General features: G+C 46.7%; 1 long non-coding RNA gene across 1 annotated transcript in view; it reads right to left on the reverse strand.

The window, feature by feature from the left end:
- Nucleotides 1-2,075, reverse strand: part of LOC142590702 (uncharacterized) — a 171,810-nt gene extending 169,735 nt beyond the window's left edge. Inside the window, exon 1 of the long non-coding RNA XR_012830227.1 lies at nucleotides 1,928-2,075. This is a non-coding gene — a long non-coding RNA (uncharacterized LOC142590702). The remainder of the gene's footprint in view (nucleotides 1-1,927) is intronic.
- Between the last annotated feature and the right edge of the window lie 7,475 nt (nucleotides 2,076-9,550).

Below are 9,550 nucleotides of genomic sequence, written 5' to 3' on the forward strand. Positions count from 1 at the left end.
GGCTATTGACAGGCTCCCGCTTAGCTCCAGTCCTGGACCGGATGGCATCAGCTCAAAACTACTAAAACTAACTTCCACCGTATAATCATTTCTACTGTGTTTTTTTTCAACACTCGCAGGATACTGGCTGTGTTCCAGATGATTGGAAGTGTGGCCATATCATACCCATATTCAAATCTGGTGAGCCCTCATTTCCAAGCAATTACCGCCCGATTTCAATGACATCAGTTTGATGTAAACTCCTTGAGCATATAATTTACTCCCAAATTATGGGTCACCTTAATGCCAATAATATGTTATTCAAAAATTAGCATGGCTCCAGATACAAACGGTTTAGCTAAACGCAGTTGTTCGAACTAACCACGGACCTACATGACTCCTTGCACAATTTTCTTTATACTGACGGAATATTTATTGACTTCTCGAAAGCTTTCTGTCGTGTTCCCTATAAACAGCTAATCTTGAAAATAAACAGCCTTATGTTAGATGAGAAAACTACCCAGTAGATTTACGAGTTTTTATCTGGTCGCTCTCAATTACTAACTATTAATAACAACCAATCTACTTTCTGCCGCGTTAGTTCAGGGGTGCCTCAAGGGTCAGCGTTTGGCCCCTCACTATTCCTAATATATACTAATAACATAGCTACGAATAGAACTTCAACAATACGGCTGTTTGCCGATTATTGTGTAGTTTATAGACAGATAACCACCCCTGATGACGTTGCCATATCTCAAAAAGATTTAACCACATGAGCTGAGTGGTGTCGTATATGGAAGATAGAAATTAATGCAGATAAAACTAAGGTCCTGAAATTTTCTTCCAAGCTAAGATTTTCATCTAACGTATACACTCAACGCAATTGCATACTCGAAGGTACCTCTTCCTTTAAATATCTGGGCGTTATTCTTACACCTGATTTAAGCTGGGCCATGCATGTTGAGCACATTACTAACAAGGCAATAAAAAACTTGGCATTTTAAAGCGCCGTCTGTACCTTGCAAACAGTGACGCACGACTTCGTGCATCTCCCTTATTAGAACTCCCTTATTAGAACAACCCTTGATTACGCCTCAAGTATTTGGAACCCTCACACAGCTAACCTATCTGATTGGATCGAATCAATTCAAAATAAGGCTGCCCGTTTTATTTGGCGCTCCTACTCTCCACATAAAAGTGTGTCGGCGTTAAAGCAGACCCTTAATCTTCCGGATCTTGACACATAACGGAAATATTTGTCTGCCTTTTTTTCACTCCCTTTACTATTGCGGTTCATCTTTTTCATCTGCTCCCGTCTTACCCGCCCATTATCTGTCCACCCGCAATGACCATGCATGCAAAGTGTCTCTCATATTTGCTAGGACCAGAAAATTCCTAAATTGCCCTTTGGTGTTATCAGTGAATGAATGAAACGCCCTACCTGAAGATATTGTAACAATCACTGACTCGTCTCCCTTCCAATCAGCCCTGCGCACATTTTTAAATCTATAAAGTGTTGAGCTGCCGCTTCTTGACTGGACTGTGCTATATATATATATATTGATATGTCTAATTTCACCACACTCACCTGCCACTTCTGCCTTGTTGAAAAGTGCCATGTATAACAAATGTCAATTGTACCATGTACTCTCACCCCAATTTCTTTTCGTTTTTCTTTTTTATTTCTTCTTATTTGTTCCAAAGAGTTTCTTTTCCAGAAATCTGTGCTTGATTGTTGCCTTCAGTCATTTTCATTACATTGAAATATCATGTGTGAATTGTATCCTCCTCCCCCCTATGTCTCGGGGCATTTAGGGAATTAAACATAAATAAACACGTTCATCGTGCACCAGCCAATCTTCAACATCCTCATGTATGGCGCCGAGGAAAGGATTCGGCGTTCGCGAATTGACTACCGTACAATGAATCGGTGTTGTGCCTTCCATACCGGTTGGGGTGGTCGGAGCTGCCATTTTCTCTGGGAGGAGTCCAAACTCAGGGGCTTGTCCACGGATCCTTCTGCTGGCGCGGTGTACAGGCGTAACCACCGGTACGGGGCTGGAACTCCTGCTGCTCGGAGGGCTTTGGTGCATAGATTAGATTACCCCGCACCTCCACCAGTTTGTCACGCGCTAGGGCAAGAGTAAGCAGCAGTATCAGCAGCCAGGCACGAAAATGTCAGACACAATAGGGACGGTTCTCCAGCTGGCGCGTGATCTTTGACTTCGTCGTCTTCAATCGCCGTTTTTTCTGGGCACGCAACGCTCGCTCAAAACACCAGGTGGCAGTATATTAATAAGCACCCATGGAGCGACTGAAACGTTGCGCTTCCGACTAGCAATCTATAGTACCACTGCTCGAATCCAAGCGATGCTGCCGCGGGGCTTCTTGTTTCTTTATTTGATTTTTTTTGCGTCGTTGAAAGCGCCTCAGGATTATCTCTTCGGACTTCCCAAACACTACAGCAGCGATATGATAGCGGGTATCGCTTTGTGTGTTCGTGCCTGTCACCGTTCATGTGCCACGTAACGAGCGTTGCTGCAGTGTCTCGTGACCAGGCGTCCACGGGACTCCCAGGCAACGCGTAGGCACGTAAGTGCTGAGGTCGGATCCCATCGTCATCAGTCCTCCCGGAGCACCTCCGGGGATGGCTTCGAGGCCCACACCCCGAAGCAGCATTGTTTCTATCGTCGCCATACCGGATCAAACAATGTCCGTCGGCGAGACAATCGGTCGTACCAAAGGCATTATTGCAAGCGAAAGAGTATTTTGAATTCCTAGTAAAATAAATTCACAGACTAAATAAATATTCGCAGCCAAATGACAATAGAAATTAACATTTTCTTTTAAATGCAATATAGCTCATCAAATTTGGTGCGGTGCATCTGAGAATTATGATTTCTCGTTTTGCATTAGGTAGGAGCGTTTGCGCTTAAGCTTCCTGCTAAATCAACGATTCAACTTACAAGGACACAAGGTACAAGTAGAAATAGTCAAGACCCAAAACTTGAAAGTGGCTGTGTTTCGTCACCCAGCATACTCGCCTCAGGAAGCCGTGAATGCCCCTTTCAACGAGAGAAAATGGTGGGGGGATCCACTTCGTCACCTTGCAACGACTCGTAGTCGATGTTTACCGGCACGCACGATCGAACTTCCTCTCCATCCAGGGTCATCGAGTCAGGCTCGAGTATCGCGGCAGGCGCACAGTATGTGCTCGCTACACCAAAGAAAGCAAAGTTAAATTCATTTGTTCAAATACATTTCATCCCCGAAGCGGCCCCTTCCGTGGTACCACCGCTGATTGTGCGTCTCTTTGCAAGTGGTGTAACGGAGACCACGCGACGAAAGATTGCTTCCGACGTAAGTCAAAGGGCGCTGTAACAAAGAATATCTCGCGATCGCTGAAAGGACTTCCGAAAGCTGCGAGATTCTTGTTGAACCATAAGGAAGCAAGACCAACCTACAACTCTCTACAAGGAAAAATCAAACCTTGGCAGCACATCATCCCAAACTATTGGTACGAAGACAGCGCATGTGACACCGAATTCAAGGACCGCAATTCAAAAGAAACATGCATCACACAGAATGCCAGCGGCATTGACATCGCCACTAAGAGTACAGCGAGCAATATCAACGCTGACATGACGTTCAGCGATGCTGCAGAGACACCAAGTGCTGCTTATGCTACTCAACCAACGGACTAGCACGCATCCTCTGATGGGTCGCAGCCATCAGAGCAACACCAAGAGATCAACAGGACGCTGCGGTCACGCAGCCACAAGCTACCCTGCCAGCAGAGTTCCAAGACTCACAAGGTGCTGTGCCCCAGATTACGCAAAGTGTCAAACATCCGCAAGCCAAACATGCGACGAGATCGCCTTGCAGACCAGACGTCCGACCAATCACCGGCGCCACCAGTTGCGTTGAGGCGGCGGTCTTGAAAGTAGGAAATGAAGCTGAGCTAGAGAAATCAAGAGACTCGGAGGAAAGTCCAGCGAACAAGTCTAAAGAAGGAACTATCGGTCAGTCGTTACTTCCAAGACATCGTAGGAGCCGGTCTAGATTACGAAAAAAGAAGCCAGATGACAGACAGCGTCGCAACAGCATCTACCTCAACTGAAAGAGCATATGCTTCCGATAAGCGAGCCAGCCCAGCTCGACCTAGACGGTGTTGGCCAGACCCACCAGTTCACAGTGTCCCCCAAGCTCGGCAGCTCAAGCAGTGACAGCAATGCCCCAAATAGTGAAACATATAGAGCGCGTCGATGAGCCTCGCCGTACCAGAGCCTACTGCTTCGTGAGGAGTCGATCCGACCCCGCCTTCCGTCCTGCGCGCCTCCTCCTACGAAGACGCTTGCCGCTCTTCTCCGCGGTGGTTCTGCACCTTTTTATTCGCATGTGGGCGAACTGTGTAGAGTTTCGGGTGCCCTGGGCGCCCTGGGCTCAGTACTAGGTGGAAGCACGTATCAGCCAAAGGAGCTGCAGAAGGTAATCAAGGAGTTCAAGCATACTGATTCTCGGGATGCACTCCACGGTGACACATTTGCAATACGGCGGGTCTTGGCACTGGGCAGACCAGAATTGACAGAGTCTACATCCCTTCCAAACATACCTCAAGCCCAGAGGCGTACGAAATGCTCCGCTCACTCAAGACGACCGCAAGCTCAGCAGCCATATGCCGATTGGTGGTCGTTCTGAAGTCGAAGCCTGGAAGACATCACTGCAACTTGTGACCGTTGGGCCCTTCGATCCTACATGTTGAATTTTATTGATCAGAAATGGGAATCGATCATCTATTAGTCTTTAGTGGAGGCGCAGGCAATCGCACCGATCACGTGAGACCACCTGATGGCTTGCGGTTTCTCTGGAGGTGATAAGAGCATGGCATACACGACTAGGGTATCAAGTAAACGAAACCCTGCGGCGCATTCACATCGAAAAAAAAGGGGGAGGGAATAGTCTCTAATCTATGCGATGTGTGCATACATTTAGCCTCAGTGCACCAAGTATAATATTTTATAGCGAGAGGGATAGGTAACCTCATGACTAGCCCAAGGACTCCATATTCCTTCGCACGAGCTGGTAAACCTGGCTTATGATCAACGGGTAGGGGTGCGGAAGCATCGATCCCTTGCTCTCAAGTCAGCGTGGACGTAAGGCGTGAGCATCGCCACTGAGGACAAAGGGCCAAGGAGGTCTTTAGAGTGTATTTCAAAAGCTTGTTTGCTGCAAGGTACCGCACACAAGGTACTGAATTTTCCAAAGCAATGGCAGCTTTTTGTGACGGTCAATTGCCTTCACTCTCTCCCAAGGCAATCCCTGCGACAAATGATGAAGTGTGGACATCGTCATTCTTCTAGGCCCTGTTAGCCTACTTGGTCTAATAATTGCAAATATAGTGAAATAAATTACACATACACATGAAAAAGACACACGTCCTTGTTGGTCCTGTCTTCTTAGTGTATAGGTATACATTCTTGTGCTAAAATATAGAATAAGTTATCTAAGGATTCCGCCAAGCGCGGGTATCAATGAATGTTTAAAATTTATTTTCTCCAGAAAATGCCGTAAGTACGACTTACACACAAGCTGTAGGCATGGTAACCTAGGATTTTATTCTAAATTATACGAGACGTGATATGTGATGTACGAGAGCACCTAAATCTCTTACAAGGAAACTGAAAGACAAAGCCTTTGTTCCGCTGCCGTTTGAGGTCTGTGTGAGTGGCCGCGGCCGCTGGAGGGCGGTACAGTTTGTGGTCAGTTGTTGCCATAATGCCCATTACGGTCGCAGCACACACTGTGCGATAGATACAGCGGGGAGAGTGTCACGTCTCCAGGACCGATACATCGTGGCGACACGTTCGTGACATGCGTACGCACGTGTGCGGAAGTGCAGCATACATCTTGATTCTTGTAGGCAAACTAAATCCAAACTAATTCAATTTCTCAATGTAAAATACGTCACAAAGTACGTTAAATGCGCCTTAATGGCTCGGCGAAGCGACGGGGATCATGTCTCCAAATGCAACGTTTCCTGCTTTTTGTCCAGGTTGCCCTGTTCGCCACTGCCGGTACGTCAACATTCTCAAGCACGTGCCACCACTTTGGATCGGACGACCGCAAAGGTGGCTCCATCGGTGAAAGCTGCCCTTTATCGGACACGGACTTGCTACCCGACATGCGCAGTGTACCACTTCAAGAATTTCCTGCGACAGTGACGTCACCAGCATGGCCTATAATAGACTGTCCGCAACGATACTTCGGCAGTGGGCTCGGTGAAGCAACGGGGATGATGTCTCCAATGCAACGTTTCCTGCTTTCTGTCCAGGCTGCCCTGTTCGCCACTGTCGGTATGTCAACATTCTCAAGCACGTGTCGCCACTTTGGCCGGACGACAGGAAAGATGCCTCCATCAGTGAAAGCTGCCCTTTATCGGACACGGACTTGCTGCCCGGCATGCGCAGTGTACCACTTCAAGAATTTCCTGTGACAGTGACGTCACCAGCATGGCCTATAAAAGACTGTCCCCAGCGATACTTCGGCAGTGGGCCCGGCGAAGCGACGGGGATCATGTCTCCAATGCAACGTTTCCTGCTTTCTGTCGAGGTTGGTAGTCTCTGTCGGTAAAGAAGTGCCAAGAGGTGTTTTGCAGTTGCGCCGAGCCCAAAAATGGTTTTGATCATTGCCACTAAGTGCTTCTGTACGTCGAAGCTACTGCTTTGCGGAGATATTGAGCAAAACCTTGGTCCCGGTCCCTTTGTGCCAGAACTGCTTCAGCAACTTGTTGAACGTGAGCAAGCTATACGCAGTGATCCAGCCAATGTAATTTGTAGTCTAGAACAGACAGAAAAAACTGTCGCAAATTTTGGCAAGCGCGTGAACGAACTAGACAAAAAAGTAAATGAAATATCAGCAAAGACGCAAGAAATTGAGCACCTACATGAAAGCATAGAAGTAGTCCAGCAAACACTGAAATCGGGCAAAGCTCGGTTAGTTGGCCAAGAGGATAAAAGTCGAAGGAACCACTTGATTGTATTTGGCATCAAAAAAGATGAAACTGAGACTGAAGAAACATTGCGTCATAAGGTTATAGACGAAATGTTTCGCTGTAAACTTAGACTTACCTGCTCTTCAGTGGCGCGCATTCCCAGGTTGAGTCGCCGAGCTGCGAATTCAAGAGTTATCTCGTACTTTCAGGATTACGTTGAAAAACAGGACGTTTGGCGTAATGTTGTAAAGCTAAAGGGAACCAGCGTGTCTATCGAAAGCGACTCTTTTGCTGAAACAATCAAAAAGCGTAAATTACTGTGGCACAGTGAAAAAAATTAAAGCAATAGTGGCAAGAAGGTTTCACTTATTCACGACAAACTGCGAATTGATAACACCTACTGCGTGTAGTATGATGCATCGAGTACAGGGGCGCGAGCACCTATCAGCAGAGGTGATAGTTCTGAAAGGGAGCGGTTGCAGGACCAAGCACATGAACTACGGCTATTGTCTCTAAATGCCAGAAGTATTAAGAATAAAGCAAACGCCCTTGAACTACAACTTCTTTCCTATGACCCGCACATTCTTTTTCTTTCTGAAACATGGTTACATGATCAAATAAGTAATGATGATTATTGGAATGCATCATGTAGCCGCAGAAAAACAAGGGACGAAGAAGGAACACACAAAACAGGCGCGGAACTTCAACTAAGGTTTACTCCGGGAAATCCCACATTTATACAAGTAACATAATCACACTTGCTAATGATCAGACAGCCATCACTCGATGTTAATTGGCATGCGGGCGTGAGTGCCACAAATTTGCTTGTAAATATTTGAACTCTTTATCGCTCAATGACACTGAAGAGCTGCTTACGCAGCTGCCAGATTGCATTTTTATACAATAAGCTTCATAGATTTCTCGGCTCAGTTGTGACGCAAACATCTTCAAGTCTTTAGTGTCGCGGAACCTACGCGTGCAATTACGACAGCGGCGACAATGGTGAGCCAGTTTGCCACCCCCCGCCAATCCTTCTACTCCTGCGCGGTGCTCCTCCAGTCTGACGTTTAGGCACCGTCCCGTCTACCCTATGTAGCTATTACCACAAGAGAGAGGTATCTTGTACACTACCCCTATTCTGCATGGGACGACCCTCTCGACGTGCTTGATACCACATTCATTTCTTTTGTTCTTACCCTGCACCATGTTGCACATGCCCGCGAGTTTTTTGGGCGCCTTGAAAACCACCGGTACTTCACATTTTTCAGCCACCTTTTTGAGGCGGTGGGAGATTTAGTGGTAATACGGGATGGCAACAGGTCTACGACGTTGCGGCTCTACGCTTGGGCAGAGCTCTGATGGGCCCCGCGCTTCCTTGGCAAGGGTTTCTAGCACCGAGGTGACCATATCATACTGAAGTCCTGCGCTGTGCAGTCTTTGCAACTGTAAGAACACGCTACGTTGCATTTCATGCTGGCAGGACTTATCAAGAGCAGCACGCAGGCAGTTTTTTGCAATTCCCCTTTTCAGAAGCTTCGAATGAGCAGACTGGTAGTTTAAAATACCTTTTTTTGATCGAGGCTGATACCTCCAGCACGCATGGGTTCCAGCAATAATAATGAAAATGTCCAGGAACTGCAGGCATCCATGTGAAGGCAATTCAAAGGTGAAACTCAACCCAAACGCGCTTTCTCGGAAAATTTCAAGAACACGCTCTACTGCAGTTGAACCGCCTCCCTCCCCAACCCCTTTAAAAAAAAATGGCATAATCATCAACATATCTAAAAATCTTAGCCGAGTAGGCTGTGTCAATGCGTTCAGCAATTCGCTTGTCAATATATGATAAAAATATGTCACTTAATAAAGGGGCAATACAAGAACCAATGCACACTCCGCGCTTTTGGACGAAGTTCTTTCTTTCGAAATTAACGATGGTCGATGCCAGATAAAAATGAAGAATTTCTAAAAAGTCGTACACTTACACCACATGCGTTCTGAAAGGCCACAGGGCCGTAGTCATCAATGGAATCTCTAATGGCGCATAGCAATATATCTTGTGATATGGAATAAAATATGACAATGACATCAATGGAAAACGAAAACAACGGTTCGCTCGAGCCTTCATGATCACGAAGAAATGTGATAAGCTCCTCAGAATTTCTTATCATGAACGGGTCCTCAAATCTGAGCAAGCGCAAGTGTTTCTGCAGAAACTTAGAGACCTTCCCCTGCCACGTGTCACGTTCCGATACGAGGGCTCGGAAAGGAATACCTTCTTTATGCGTTTTCGCAGAGAAGAAAATGCTAAGCGCTCCGCTCTTCGCACTATTGATACCCAAACGGTGCGAAGAGCGGCTGGTGTGCCATTTTGGTGTGCCAATTCAGCGGCGTAGTTTTGCGCCTCTTCCGTGATGTTTGCGATTCGTAGGCGTAGTTGCCTGTTTAGTTTTTGACGTTTCCACCTTCGTATCAACCGGTGACGTTGCTGCCATAGCTGAATGAGGTGTGTGTCGATTTCTGGAGTTTCTGGAGTACGTTGTATATTCTCCGTGGTCTCTTCGTGTGCCTTACAGATACCGT

The sequence above is a fragment of the Dermacentor variabilis genome, chromosome 8, assembly GCF_050947875.1.
Source record: "Dermacentor variabilis isolate Ectoservices chromosome 8, ASM5094787v1, whole genome shotgun sequence".
NCBI classification, from domain to species: domain Eukaryota; kingdom Metazoa; phylum Arthropoda; class Arachnida; order Ixodida; family Ixodidae; genus Dermacentor; species Dermacentor variabilis.